Source organism: Notolepis coatsorum (genome assembly GCF_963971535.1).
Source record: "Notolepis coatsorum genome assembly, chromosome: 7".
NCBI classification, from domain to species: domain Eukaryota; kingdom Metazoa; phylum Chordata; class Actinopteri; order Aulopiformes; family Paralepididae; genus Notolepis; species Notolepis coatsorum.
In genome coordinates, this window is record NC_140171.1 from 219,407 (window position 1) to 235,774 (window position 16,368).

Sequence of the window (16,368 nt, forward strand, 5' to 3'; positions counted from 1 at the left end):
TAGTCACTGAAAACAAAAATGAAAAAAACACAAACAAAAAACAAAAACAAAGTCCATTGACTGTCTCCCTCTATAAGTTAAATTTACAAATAAGGTCTAATGTCAAAGTCCTCATTAAGTCCTGTTGGTGCCATCGTTTTAAGATAATGGATCCACCATACTTCTCTCCTCAGTAGGAGATTATCTATATCTCCCCCTCGTCTTGGAAGATGCACTCTCTCTATTCCAAGGTATCTTAATGATGAGACATTGTGGTGTGCCTTTTTAAAATGTAAAGCTACTGGGCTTTTTTCATCCCCATTCCGTATCGTACTCCTGTGTTCAGCAATGCGTGTTTTTAAAGCACGTGTTGTCTTACCGACATATGCCTTACCACATGGGCACTTAAGCATATAGATTACATTGGTAGTTGTACATGTTATTTTGCCTCTTATTTTTATCTCTTTCCCAGTTGTTGGGTGATAGAAAACAGTGCATTTTTCTGTGAAGTGACATTGAGCACACGAACCACAACGTCGGTTTCCATCTGGTAAGTCATCTAAAAAATTGTGTGTTTTCTTAGGAGGCAGGTCTGATTTAACCACAATAATAATAATAATAATAATAATAATATAATAATAACTTTATTTGTATAGCACTTTTCATACAGAGGTTGCAGTTCAAAGTGCTTCACAACAGTAAAAAATACAGGCATAAGCGAGCATAAAAAGATAGACGGGTAGAATCACAGTGTTTCACATTAGGATCTAGCATCCCAATAGGCTCTCCGCTTACAGTTTTCAGTAACACAAATAGTAAAAATAGTTTAAAATGATTCAGTTTAAAAATAGTAAAAAAATTATAAAATAGAACGGACATAAAAAATACAGGCATGAGCGAGCATAGCAAGATATGGCAAATCACAGTGTTTCACATTAGGATCTAGCATCTTAATAGGCTCTCTATTCAGTAATACTCCTGTAGTTCATGAACAAATAATCACAGTGTTTCACATTTGGATCTAGCAAATAATAAGAATAAAATGATTCAGTTTAAAAATAGTCATAAATAATCCTGTATGCATCGTTGTTTAGTGTGTATGTGTGTTTATTGTGTTGTGTGTGTGTGTGTGTGGTTGTACTTCAGCTACTACTACTCTACAACTACCACTCCAGGACACAGTTAACCTAGATCTACTCTACTCTACAACTACCACTCCAGGACACAGTTAACCTAGATCTACTACTACTACAGCTACTACTACTCTACAACTACCAGGACACAGTTAACCTAGATCTACAACTACAACGCTACAACTACTACTACTCTACTCCAGGACACAGTTAACCTAGATCTACTCTACAACTACCACTCCAGGACACAGTTAACCTAGATCTACTACTACTCTACCCCAGGACACAGTTAACCTAGATCTACCAGGACACAGTTAACCTAGATCTACAACTACAACGCTACTACAACTCGGTGTGTGTGTGTCTGTGTGTGACTGTGTGTGTGTGTGTACAGCTACTACTACTCTACAACTACCAGGACACAGTTAACCTAGATCTACAACTACAACTACTACTACTCTACTCCAGGACACAGTTAACCTAGATCTACTCTACAACTACCACTCCAGGACACAGTTAACCTAGATCTACTACTACTCTACCCCAGGACACAGTTAACCTAGATCTACCAGGACACAGTTAACCTAGATCTACAACTACAACGCTACTACAACTCGGTGTGTGTGTGTCTGTGTGTGACTGTGTGTGTGTGTGTGTGTGTGTGTGTGTGTGTATGTCGGTGTGTGTGTCTGTGTGTGTGTGTGTGTGTATGTGTGTATGTCGGTGTGTGTGTGTGTTTGTGTGTGATTGTGTGTGTGTGTGTGTGTGACTGTGTGTGTGTGACTGTGTGTGTGTGCGTCACAACCCGCAGATTTGGATCTAGCAATAAATAAGAATAGTTTAAAATGATTCAGTTTAAAAATAGTCATCAGTAAGAAGTAAAAAGTGCAATAACCGACACATGAATTTGATAGGCAGTGTAAAAGAGTAGGCAGGGTAAGAATAAATACAAGTTGTGTCAGGATATCCCTGATGTTTCCTCTTGCCACTAGGTGGTAGCAGATAACTATCAGTGAAATGCCTGAGCAAAGAGATAGGTTTTAAGCTGTCTTTTAAAGATGTCTAGCGAGTTGGCTTCCCTGATGTTTTGGGGTAGTTTGTTCCATAGTTTTGGGGCATAGTTGATAAAGGCTGCATTACCGATCCTCTTTTGACTGCTTCTGGGAGCCTCTAGTAGTCCAGCAGCTGATGATCGCAGTGTTCTTGCTGGTGTGTAATTTATTAGAGTGTTGGCGATGTAGCTAGGTCCCTGTCCATTTAGAGCTTTGTATGTAAGGAGAAGGACCTTAAAGTCAATTCTAAATGTTACGGGAAGCCAGTGTAAAGCGGCTAGGACTGGACTAATGTGCTCTCTCCTTTTGGTTCTAGTTAGCAGTCGGGCTGCAGAGTTTTGGATTAGCTGAAGCCTCTCTGTGGTTTTCTTAGGGAGACCTGTGAAAAGTGCATTACAGTAGTCTAACCGGCTAGATATGAATGCATGAATTAGCTTCTCAGCATCGTTCTGATTAATAAATGGTCGTACTTTTGCTATATTTCTGAGATGGAAGAACGATGTTTTCGTCACTTTGCTAATATGAGAATTGAAGTTCAGTTCTGAATCTATGATAACCCCAAGACTAGTGACCTCAGATTTGATCCAAGGGGTTAGTCCCCCCAGGTTCTTTATTAATGTTTCTTTTTTAGTTTTGGAGCCGATAATTAGAATTTCAGTTTTGTTCTCGTTTAGTTTCAGGAAGTTCTTACTCATCCATTTATTTATTGACAGTAAGCAGTCTGTAATGGAGCTAATCGCTGTATCATTTGGTTCAGCAGATATGTACAGTTGTGTATCATCCGCATAGCTATGGAAATCTACATTATGTTCTCTGATGATATCACCCAGCGGTAACATGTAAAGGGAGAAGAGTAAAGGACCTAAGCAACTCCCTTGTGCAACTCCATAGTTGTTGTCGTATATATCAGACATGTGATCTCCTAGTTTAACATAGAATTTCCTCCCTCTGATGTATGTTTTAAACCAGCCCAGCACATGGTCTGAGAAACCGACATGGTTTTCAAGACGATCGATTAGAATATCATGATCGATTGTATCAAATGCTGCACTGAGATCCAACAGGATAAGGATGGAGATCTTATTCTCGTCAGAGTTTAGTCTGAGGTCACTGATTATAATGTCTCTGATGTTATGTGCTCTCCTGTAGACTAGTCTAGGGGGGATCTGAAAAGATTTATCCAATGTTGGATCAGAACTGAGAAGATGCCAATGTTTTTTAATAGTATGTTTAAAAAGGTTGCCTAGAGGCGAGTATTGTGTAATACACTGTATAGGTTGTCCAGAGGTAGTTTTGTTTCTTGTAGATTGTAAGCAATCTTCTTGGGTTTTATGACCCACTTTCAAAGCTGCTTTTTCTACAATGTCTTGTGTGTACCCTCTGGTTTTAAACATCGTTTTTAAAGTATCTGTCTGTTCCTGAAAACATTCATCTGTACTACAGATTCTACGGATCCTGTAGAACTGGCTGATAGGTAAACTGTTTTTTAGCGGAGTAGGATGAAATGAATCACTTCTCAACAGAGAATTTCTGTAACAAGGTTTTCTGTATACATCCGTTTGGAATGTACCATTGTCTTTTTTGATTATAATATCTAAGAAATTCACTTGGTGTTGGTCATACTCCATAGTAAACTTTAGATGTTCATTTTTGGCATTGAGGAAATTAAAGAATTGTATCAGTGTCATTTCATCCCCTGTCCACAGTATGCAAATATCATCTATATATCTTTTCCACATCTTAATGTATGGTAAAAACACATTTTCTGAGGAATTGAATACATAATTCTGCTCAAAAAGACCCATATAAATATTGGCTATGGATGGGCTGGCTTTGCTTCCCATACTCACGCCCTTGATTTGTAGATAGTTCTCATCTTGGAACATGAAGTAGTTATGCGTGAGTAGAGTCTCTGTCAGTTCTATAAGAACGTGTGTTTCTGGTGTTGAATCCGGTGGACGTTGATTCAGGAACAGTGTCAGGGCTTCTAGAGCCCCTGTATGGGGTACTGAAGTGTACAAGGATTCGATGTCCAAACAGGCCATGTAGGTCACAGTGGTCGGATCCTGGACGGACTTCAAAGTCTTCAGTAGGTCTGTTGAATCCTGTGTGAAGGATGGGAGAGATTTCACAATTGGTTGTAGGAAGAAGTCCACATAGGAAGAGATGTTTTCAGTGAGAGATCCAATTGCTGCCACTATTGGTCTACCTTTAGGTTGAACAGGATCTTTATGCACTTTTGGCAGGCAATAGAACACTGGAGTCATTGGATGATCTATCTTCAGAAAGGCATATTCTTTTTTGGTCAAGAGGTCATTGTCCAACCAATTCTTTAATTGATGATGAATCTCATTTTTGAAAATAGCTGTTGGATTTCCAGAAAGTTTTCTGTAATTCTTAGCATCTCCTAACTGACGGTGCACTTCCTTCTCATAATCACTCCTATTTTGAACAACAATAGCCCCTCCTTTGTCTGCATTTTTCACAATCAAAGTAGTATCTTTAGAAAGTTTGTTTAATGCTTCCCTTTCTTCCTTTGATAGATTGTTGTACACCTTATATTCTTTTCTGTTCTTAAGAGTATTTCTGACGTCTTGTTCTACCAATCTGCAATAGGTGTCAACGGATGCATTTCTATGTTTCGGTGGAATAAAAGTGGATTTTCCACGAAATTTACTAGAGTTCTCTGGTGTTTTAATTTCACTAATTGTTGAATCCATTGCAGTTGGTCCATCATCCTTATTACTCTTAAAAAATTCTCGTAGTCTTATAGATCGAAAGAATTTGTGAAAGTCAATGATTGTGTTGAATTCATTACAGTCAGTCGTTGGCACAAAAGATAGGCCTTTTTTCAGGGCTGACTCACATGCAGTAGAGAGGGGTTTGTCACTCAGGTTCATGATGTTGATTATCTCGTGGAGCTCCGGGTGTTGTAGTACGTCCTCTGGCCTCCGGCTCTTCCTCTGCCCCCTGCGGCATTTCTTCCTCGTCCTCGTCGTGTCTGGCCTCCTCGGTTCTGACCGGCGCCTCGTTCTAAAAAAGCGGCCCTGTTTGATGTGGGTCCGCTGGTCTCTGAAGTTGTGTCAAGATCTGTAGTGGAGGAGTGAATCACGTCATTGGCAGTGCGAATATATTCTTCTTTCTTGTCCTTTGGGATTCTCCACATATAAACTTAATTCTTTTCATAATCTTTTGCATCTCTTTGGAATTTCCACACTTTCCTTGCTTTTATTTCTTTCTCCACTTTATTCTTGTATTCCTCCAATTCGTTTTTTATATCCGTGATAGCCTGGATATCCATGTTCTCAATGATTTTCATGTTCTCTTGTATTGAGGCACGTACAGATGTTAACTGAGTTGTTAGCTCTTCAATAGTTAATGCCATTAAATCAAAGGAACATTTATTGGTGATTTCGCACCATTTTTGGCAGAAAGTTTCGTTTTCCTTACCGATCATAGGGCTCTTTTCCAATCTCAGTCCTTTTGGGATACGTTTGTGTCGGAGATAGTCACTGAGCGTCACGGCATGTAGGAACAGTCTCACTTCTTTATTGTAGAGTTTTCTTAATGTCTTTCGTGCCATCGTTGTGGTGTTGGTTTCTGTCGCCTGAGCCAAGTGGCCATCAAACAACGTCTCTTTTAGAAGGATTCTTTCAATATCTTCCGTGGAGTATTCTCGTGTGTTGTGGAGATAACTTGTACCTTCCATGTTGTCAAAACTAAAACTAACGGCGACAACATGGAAGGTACAAGTTATCTCCACAACACACGAGAATACTCCACGGAAGATATTGAAAGAATCCTTCTAAAAGAGACGTTGTTTGATGGCCACTTGGCTCAGGCGACAGAAACCAACACCACAACGATGGCACGAAAGACATTAAGAAAACTCTACAATAAAGAAGTGAGACTGTTCCTACATGCCGTGACGCTCCGACACAAACGTATCCCAAAAGGACTGAGATTGGAAAAGAGCCCTATGATCGGTAAGGAAAACGAAACTTTCTGCCAAAAATGGTGCGAAATCACCAATAAATGTTCCTTTGATTTAATGGCATTAACTATTGAAGAGCTAACAACTCAGTTAACATCTGTACGTGCCTCAATACAAGAGAACATGAAAATCATTGAGAACATGGATATCCAGGCTATCACGGATATAAAAAACAAATTGGAGGAATACAAGAATAAAGTGGAGAAAGAAATAAAAGCAAGGAAAGTGTGGAAATTCCAAAGAGATGCAAAAGATTATGAAAAGAATGAAGTTTATATGTGGAGAATCCCAAAGGACAAGAAAGAAGAATATATTCGCACTGCCAATGACGTGATTCACTCCTCCACTACAGATCTTGACACAACTTCAGAGACCAGCGGACCCACATCAAACAGGGCCGCTTTTTTAGAACGAGGCGCCGGTCAGAACCGAGGAGGCCAGACACGACGAGGACGAGGAAGAAATGCCGCAGGGGGCAGAGGAAGAGCCGGAGGCCAGAGGACGTACTACAACACCCGGAGCTCCACGAGATAATCAACATCATGAACCTGAGTGACAAACCCCTCTCTACTGCATGTGAGTCAGCCCTGAAAAAAGGCCTATCTTTTGTGCCAACGACTGACTGTAATGAATGAGTAATTATGGATGATGGACCAACTGCAATGGATTCAACAATTAGTGAAATTAAAACACCAGAGAACTCTAGTAAATTTCGTGGAAAATCCACTTTTATTCCACCGAAACATAGAAATGCATCCGTTGACACCTATTGCAGATTGGTAGAACAAGACGTCAGAAATACTCTTAAGAACAGAAAAGAATATAAGGTGTACAACAATCTATCAAAGGAAGAAAGGGAAGCATTAAACAAACTTTCTAAAGATACTACTTTGATTGTGAAAAATGCAGACAAAGGAGGGGCTATTGTTGTTCAAAATAGGAGTGATTATGAGAAGGAAGTGCACCGTCAGTTAGGAGATGCTAAGAATTACAGAAAACTTTCTGGAAATCCAACAGCTATTTTCAAAAATGAGATTCATCATCAATTACAGAATTGGTTGGACAATGACCTCTTGACCAAAAAAGAATATGCCTTTCTGAAGATAGATCATCCAATGACTCCAGTGTTCTATTGCCTGCCAAAAGTGCATAAAGATCCTGTTCAACCTAAAGGTAGACCAATAGTGGCAGCAATTGGATCTCTCACTGAAAACATCTCTTCCTATGTGGACTTCTTCCTACAACCAATTGTGAAATCTCTCCCATCCTTCACACAGGATTCAACAGACCTACTGAAGACTTTGAAGTCCGTCCAGGATCCGACCACTGTGACCTACATGGCCTGTTTGGACATCGAATCCTTGTACACTTCAGTACCCCATACAGGGGCTCTAGAAGCCCTGACACTGTTCCTGAATCAACGTCCACCGGATTCAACACCAGAAACACACGTTCTTATAGAACTGACAGAGACTCTACTCACGCATAACTACTTCATGTTCCAAGATGAGAACTATCTACAAATCAAGGGCGTGAGTATGGGAAGCAAAGCCAGCCCATCCATAGCCAATATTTATATGGGTCTTTTTGAGCAGAATTATGTATTCAATTCCTCAGAAAATGTGTTTTTACCATACATTAAGATGTGGAAAAGATATATAGATGATATTTGCATACTGTGGACAGGGGATGAAATGACACTGATACAATTCTTTAATTTCCTCAATGCCAAAAATGAACATCTAAAGTTTACTATGGAGTATGACCAACACCAAGTGAATTTCTTAGATATTATAATCAAAAAAGACAATGGTACATTCCAAACGGATGTATACAGAAAACCTTGTTACAGAAATTCTCTGTTGAGAAGTGATTCATTTCATCCTACTCCGCTAAAAAACAGTTTACCTATCAGCCAGTTCTACAGGATCTGTAGAATCTGTAGTACAGATGAATGTTTTCAGGAACAGACAGATACTTTAAAAACGATGTTTAAAACCAGAGGGTACACACAAGACATTGTAGAAAAAGCAGCTTTGAAAGTGGGTCATAAAACCCAAGAAGATTGCTTACAATCTACAAGAAACAAAACTACCTCTGGACAACCTATACAGTGTATTACACAATACTCGCCTCTAGGCAACCTTTTTAAACATACTATTAAAAAACATTGGCATCTTCTCAGTTCTGATCCAACATTGGATAAATCTTTTCAGATCCCCCCTAGACTAGTCTACAGGAGAGCACATAACATCAGAGACATTGTGGTTAAATCAGACCTGCCTCCTAAGAAAACACACAATTTTTTAGATGACTTACCAGATGGAAACCGACGTTGTGGTTCGTGTGCTCAATGTCACTTCACAGAAAAATGCACTGTTTTCTATCACCCAACAACTGGGAAAGAGATAAAAATAAGAGGCAAAATAACATGTACAACTACCAATGTAATCTATATGCTTAAGTGCCCATGTGGTAAGGCATATGTCGGTAAGACAACACGTGCTTTAAAAACACGCATTGCTGAACACAGGAGTACGATACGGAATGGGGATGAAAAAAGCCCAGTAGCTTTACATTTTAAAAAGGCACACCACAATGTCTCATCATTAAGATACCTTGGAATAGAGAGAGTGCATCTTCCAAGACGAGGGGGAGATATAGATAATCTCCTACTGAGGAGAGAAGTATGGTGGATCCATTATCTTAAAACGATGGCACCAACAGGACTTAATGAGGACTTTGACATTAGACCTTATTTGTAAATTTAACTTATAGAGGGAGACAGTCAATGGACTTTGTTTTTGTTTTTTGTTTGTGTTTTTTTCATTTTTGTTTTCAGTGACTAACACTGCTGCCTATCTGTAAATGATGTCTTAATGTTGTGTTTAACATAGATATTTCTCAAATCTTCTAAAAAATGTCAAATGAAAAGAAATTGTTACTTAATTATGTATAGAATGTATCATGCAAATATTGGGACCGCCCCTGATCACCAGGTGGGGCTGATAATCAATTTAGTTCACTTCCTGTATAAAAAGATGTCAGTGTGTTGTTGTCTTCATGCTTGAAGAAGACCAGAAGGGTCGAAACGTCGCATCTGCCTTTTTTTGTCAAATAAAACACCTTGGAACTACGACTTATTTTATCTCTTCCCACGGCGACTATGGATAGGGAATTTCTTTATTTAATTAAAATGTTCACGACAACATGGATGCATGTACTCTGCCAGTATGTTTAATATCCATAATACTAAAGGTTTGACTAAGATTTGTATGAAATTTTATTGTAAAAAAAAGAAAAATTTATTTACCACCATTGGCCTTTTCATGTCACGCACCACCTAAAGGGCGCTCGCGCACCACAAGGTGTGCGCGCACCACAGTTTGGGAACCACTGGGCTAGAGGATGAACTAAAATATTGTGAAAACATAAATCAATTCAAATCTAGACTAAACAAATCTATTTTTGATAGGTACAGAAGGGAGAAGAGCTTTAATTGCATATTAATAAAAATAAATAAAAGAAAATACATATGATACTGTATTGTACGCTATATCATATCACATTATATAATCATATTATAATACATTTTTATATTATATTGAACTATATTTGCAGTATATGCTATTATATTATGGTACTATATTATATTGTATATATCATGTACTATATATCTCGCAGTACTCTCATTATTTATTGCTGACAGGTTTGTTTATTATTTCAAGCTGGTTACAACCTAAGTCACCTAATGAACAATGCAGATGTAAACCACTGACAGTCATTGTGACAGAGGGAATGTGAGCCTGTAAAGATCAGCAGCTGAATGTGATGTTATTGTTTAGAGTTACCTGAGCAGGTCACAGTCCAGCTGAACTGGATAGAGTAAGACATGACGAGCCACTCTGGTTCTGTCCAACACTTCCTCAGTGCAGACTCAGAGCCAGAACAGGGAGGGTTAATGCGCCATATAGGTTGGAGAGAACCACGATGCTGAATTCCATCGTACAGACAATAGCCACAGCCCAGCTGTCTGCACACTACGTTTGCTGTGTTCCGGAATAACGTCGCACGTCTGCCCCGGGGGGGAAAGTCTGCTGGTCTCCAGATTCCATTGTGGTTGATCTGCAGTATCCCAGCACAGCCACTGCCTCCTACCAACCTTACATCGTCGTGCACTGCACAGAAACAAGAGAGAAAAGACTACATTTAGAGACATGTTTATCTGTAATTAGAAATGGGATTCATTAAAGGTGTTGCTCCTAAATACTAATAAAACTGAGATGATAATTGTTGGCCTCCTAGACTGAGGTGTATGTTTAAGGACACCTCCCTGAAATGTGAGAATTGTCTTATTTCACAGAAGCTCCACCATTAAAAACCTCTGCATGCTTTTTCATCATTCTCTCATATTTGATTGACACGTCAAAGATATGACCAGAATGGCCTTATTTCATCTTTGTAATATTTAAAACATCTGATCTCTATAGTATTAACCCTTGTGTTTGCATTTATGTTACTCTGGTGGACCGCCAGCATTATTGGGATTTTAAAACAATAAATCCATAACAATTTATGTAAAAATTATGACATATGTTAACTTTATCTCAAATTTCAAGCAATTTAAACGGCATATACTGTATGGTTAATGTTTCCCATTTACCTCTGCTAGATCACAATTATGAATAAAAGTGATATTTGTTTTTTTGTGATCAAATGTGATGTCTGTGAAAAGAAAATCCATGATAATCGAGACATTAATTTAATAAATCACGTTTATCTTGAAAAATATGAATGAAACAAGGTGGAAGCAGACAGTGAAGGAACACAGTGAACCTTTTTGTTACATTTCTACCATGTTTACTTGTTTTCATCAAAAATGTCCACAGTTTGGGGTCCAGTTACACCACGTATGTAAGATAGATGTGTAGGGGTGCACAGTGTGTTCTTTTACATGTTCTTCACAGAAAATGAGACAAGGCCAATGACCAATAATAATAATAATAATAATAATAATAATAATACACTTTATTTGTATAGCACCTTTCATAGAATTGCAGCTCAAAGTGCTTTACAACAGAAAAAGATAGGCATAAAATGAGCACATAAAGTGCAGACATATAAAATCACAGTTTTTCACATAGTGCAATCAAATAGTAAAATATAATAGACATAAAATGAGCACATAAAGTGCAGACATACAGTTTAGAACCTGTAATAAAAAGTAATATAGAATGGACGAGTAAAATTATGCAATAGTGCATTGCAATAAGGTAGTTCTGAATGACTGTTTAACAGTTTAAAACCGTCTTTACCTTCCCTGTTTGATATCCACAGTTTAAGAACCTGACAGTCTTCCTTCCTGTTTGATACCCACTTTGACCCTTCGAACCTCCCTCTCAGGGCGCAGTTCTAGCCCTGGGTCCCCACATAGTTTTAAAAACCTGACAGTCTTTCCTCCTGCTTGATACTCACATAGTTTGATACCTGACAGTTTAGAACCTGTGATAAAAGTAATAAAAGAGTCAAATAGAATGGACAGAGTAAAATAGTGTCAGTACAATCAGCAGTGGAGTGTATTAAAAGGCTATGGTGAAGAGATACGTTTTTAGCTTATTTTTGAAGATATTTAGAGATTTAGCTTCCCTAATGTGCATAACTTTGGTGCATAGTTTGCGAAGGCTGCGTCCATGATTTTCTTTAGGCTGTGGGTTGGAACCTTCAAATAGACCAGTAGTAGATGATCGTAATATTCTAGAAGGCACATAAGTTGACTAGATATGACTCATTGTATAATTTATCTTAGTAAACATCCCTCAAACCAGAACACAACACAAGGGTTAACTGTGTCTGATGCTGAAACCATAGTACATGCTTTTGTTTTGTCCAGACTTGATTACCGTAATAAATTATATGGACTACAACTTTCTACTGTGAAAAGTCTTCAACTCATAAGAAATGCAGCTGCCAGAATCATTATCAAAACCAGAAAATGTGATATTACAACGCCCATTCTGACTTTAAAGTGCTACTGGTAACATAAGACTACATGGACTTGCAGCGCTCTATTTATCAGAACTCATCACGTGATATTCACTGACACACGTCCTCCAATCACAAAATATGGGCTACCTCTGTATCCGTAGGGTTAAAAGAAATCAGCAGATAACAGAGAATTCTCCTATCTGTGGAATAAACTCCCTGCCATAGTCAGGGAGGCAAGCTCAGTTAATATCTTCAAATCCAAACTCTTCTCTCTCTCCTATGGCAGACCCTTAGCCATGCCTGGTCTGGGATAAACTCAGCCACTCAGAAAGTGTAGTTCATGTATTGTTAGTGTCGGGAAAAGTTGATGGAAAACATAGTTAGGTTGACTTTTTTGCACTTGATTAACTGTCTGTTCTACACCTTCACCCCTTACCCTAAACCAGGATCATATCCTACCCCCTGCCTTCACCCCTTACCTTAAGATCATATCCTACCCCCTGCCTCCACCCCTTACCTTAAGATCATATCCTACCCCCTGCCTCCACCCCCTGCAAACACACACACACACACACACACACACACACACACACACACACACACACACACACACATGTAATAATCACCGTAGGAAATCCAGGGGTCATAGCAGCAGAGGGAGGCACAGGCAGGGTAATATAAATGTGTGTGTGTGTGTGTGTGTGTGTGTGCGCGTGTGTGTGCGCACGTGTGTGTGTGTGTGTGTGTGTGTGTGTGTGTGTGTGTGTGTGTGTGTGTGTGTGTGTGCGTGTGTGTGATGGACTGTGTGGTGATCATCAGCTTGGGCAGAAAACAGTTGTATCTCTATGGTGATCAGCCTCTGTAGCCTCTACTACCTTATTCTATTTCTAGGGTTATTGTTACAAAGGGTCAGATTAAACCGAATATATATATTTATTGCCTGAGATCCCATGTATAATATTTGTATATCGTTTGATATCCCCTGTATATTCCTTGTACAATATGCACTGAATATCCCTTTAGTCTACAGGACAGACCATAATATTCGTTCTCCTATTGGAAGCGATCCCCCGGCGCCACTGCCTTACCCCCTAGAGCTGACTTCAAAGGTACCGACGAGATATGTCTGTACATGCCCAGCTTCTGCCCATGAATACGGCTACTGAAATACGAATGGTACTATTTGTTCACAGCGCATATATATATGGCGCAAGTAAAGTAGAACTTTCTCTTAGTCTCTTAGTCCCTTGTCTCGTTCAGTTCCAGTTATCCAAGCAACGTCTCACCCACTACGCAACGTGGGCAGAGCAGGGCTCGCATTGCCCCAAGATAGAGCCTCGTGTTATCTTAGTATGTTGGTTTAACGTATCGTTCTCTATTTATTAGTAAAGCCTTCATTACGAGTCAAAGACCACGTGGAGTGAGTAATTGTGCGTCTACATAGAGCACTTATTGCCCGTGCTAATAGTATAGTAACGTCAAGTTCAACCGTGCACTACCGCACCGGAGGATATCTACACCGGACCAGCAGCACCACGGAGGATTTACACCCCGCCAGCAGTGCCACTTCCCGGCAAGGATTATTATTCTTCATTCTTCACCAAGCTGCTGGAAGCAGAGAACCGTCTACACCCACTGCTGTGGGATCCACGTGCCCGTGGGGACATCACTCAAGCCCGTCTTTGTCGTACCAGAGGCACCACGGCTTTCACCTGCACGGCGCGCATCCTGGGACCAGGCTGCTTTTCCCCGCTGACTCAGGGAGTAAAACACCGTCTCCAGGTGCCTTGCCACAGCTCCGTGGACCATTGACATTCATAGAGCATTGCCCCCCTCTGCTGGCTTACAACCGGTAGTACCCCCTTTCCCAGAGTACCATAGAGATCATCCTTAATATTCATTATTGATTTGCCTGCACATTCTATTTGCCTTATAAGCGCATCTAAAGTGACAAAGTAATGTAATCTAATATCCCTTTTATGTAATAAATATTCTAACCGAGTATTTTGTGTGGAAAACCGTGTTATTGTGGAAGTGTTCTAATCTATAAGGCTGCTGAAAGACTTGGGTTGAGAAGAGAGAAGATAACATTGATTGTGCATGGGGTTGGAGGAATGGCCATGAAGGTGGACACTCAGAGATACCTCCTCAAAGTTAGAGTGAAGACTCCTACAGGCACTGAAAGAGCCCACGAACTAGTCTGCTACGGCCTAGATGAAATCGCCAAGGTCCATCAAGTGATTCAACCAGAGAGGTTGCAAAGGTTTTTCCCGGAGGTCAAGCTTGAAGAGCTGGAAAGGCCAGAAGAGGTTGAACTACTCATAAGCCACCGAGAGGGAAGACTCGCTCCCCAAAGAGTAAAAGTAGTTGGAGACCTCGTCTTATGGGAGAGTCCACTGGGGAAGACGGTGGGCGGAGCACATCCTGATCTGCATGAAGAGGTGGACGTGGAAGCATATGAATCAAGAACTCACTTTGCTCGCTCCATGAGAACAGCAGCAGTCAAATATCAAGAGACATTTACAGTTGCCAGCAACCGTGAGTTCCTTGAGTGGTGGCACTGGGACAGCATCGGAGCTGCATGTGAACCAATATGTGGAGGATGTCGATGTGGAAACTGTCCACCAGGAGGAAAAGAAATGACCCTGGCAGAGGAGAGGGAGTATGAAATCATTAAAGGAGGCCTCACCTACAAAGAGGAGGATGCTCACACCCCATCTCCACACTGGGATGCAAAATATCCTTGGACCGTAGATCCTGTCTCTCTCCCCTACAACAAAAGTGCAGTCCAGGCCTGCTTCTTAAGGATGGAAAAACAACTGAGCAAAGAACCAGACTGGAAAGTCGCATACACAACCCAAATCCAGGAAATGGTCGAACGAGGAGCAGCCATAAAACTCACCGATGACATCATTGACAAGTGGACTGGACCAGTGTGGTATGTGAGCCACCTGGTGGCGCCAAACCCCCATTCAGTGACAACACCAGTTCGTATTGTCTGGAACAGCAGCCAGAAGTACAAAGGGGTGAGCATGAATGACATCCTTCTTAAGGGACCAGATGTACTCAACCCTATTAGAGCTGTACTGCTACGGTTCAGAGAAGGTGTGCATGCAGCTCTAGGAGACATAAAGAAGATGTACAACTCTGTGTGGCTGGAGCAGCGTGAGATGCATCTACACAGATTCCTCTGGAGAGACAGCCCAGAAGAGGAGATCAGTGAATATGCAATCACCAGAGTCAACATCGGGGACAAACCTGCTGGTTGCATCGCTCAGTTGGCTATGAGAGAAACGGCGAGCCTGCCCAGCTTTGTTCACTTGGAAGATGAACGCAGAGTCATTGAAGAGGACAGTTATGTGGACGACCTCTTGACCTCCCACAATAACCTGGATCAACTCGACAAAATCACTGCAAAAGTTGAAGAGATTTTGGGAGCTGGAGGCTTCTTCCTCAAACCATGGGTCCGGTCAGGGCAAAGTGGGAGGAAAGGAACAGAGAAGGAAGTCCTAAAAGAGGAACAAGGGAAAACCTTCATTCTCCCAAATCAAATGAGGGAAGAAGACAACAAAGCCCTAGGCATCGGCTACCAAGTGGACGAAGACAAGCTCTACATGTTGACCTCTGTTAACTTTTCCAAAAGAAAGAAGAAAATGAGAGTTGGCAAAGATCTCCTCAAAGAAGAGGTGAGAACCGAAACACCAAACCCACTGACTAGAAGGGCTCTCTTAAGCCAAGTAGCCGGGCTGTACGACCCAATTGGCCTAGTAGCACCGGTCAAGCAGAAGGGAGCAATTCTTGTCAGAAAGGCATTCCAAGAGGGAGGAGGTGGCAAGCTGACCCAAGAAACCTGGGACAAACCACTCTCGGAAAGCATCAGAGAAGAAGCCATACAGCTTTTTGAAGAATATGTACAGCTTGGTCAGGTGAAATTCTACAGAAGCCTCACACCAGCTGACTGGAAAGGAAACCCTTGGGGCATCACATTCTCTGATGGAAGTGACAAAACCTTTGGAGCTGTGATGTAGTTAAGGTGGGAAACATGTCATGGCATTGAAGTTCGGTTCGTGGAATCAAAAGCCAAACTGACACCTCTGGATCAAAAGGGAGAAGCTGTAAAAGCTGAGATCTGTGGAGCAGTCTTCGCAGCCAGAATCAGGAAGTATGTGGAAAAGCATGCTCGAATGAAGATCGAGAAATGGTTCCATCTGCTGGACAGTCAGAC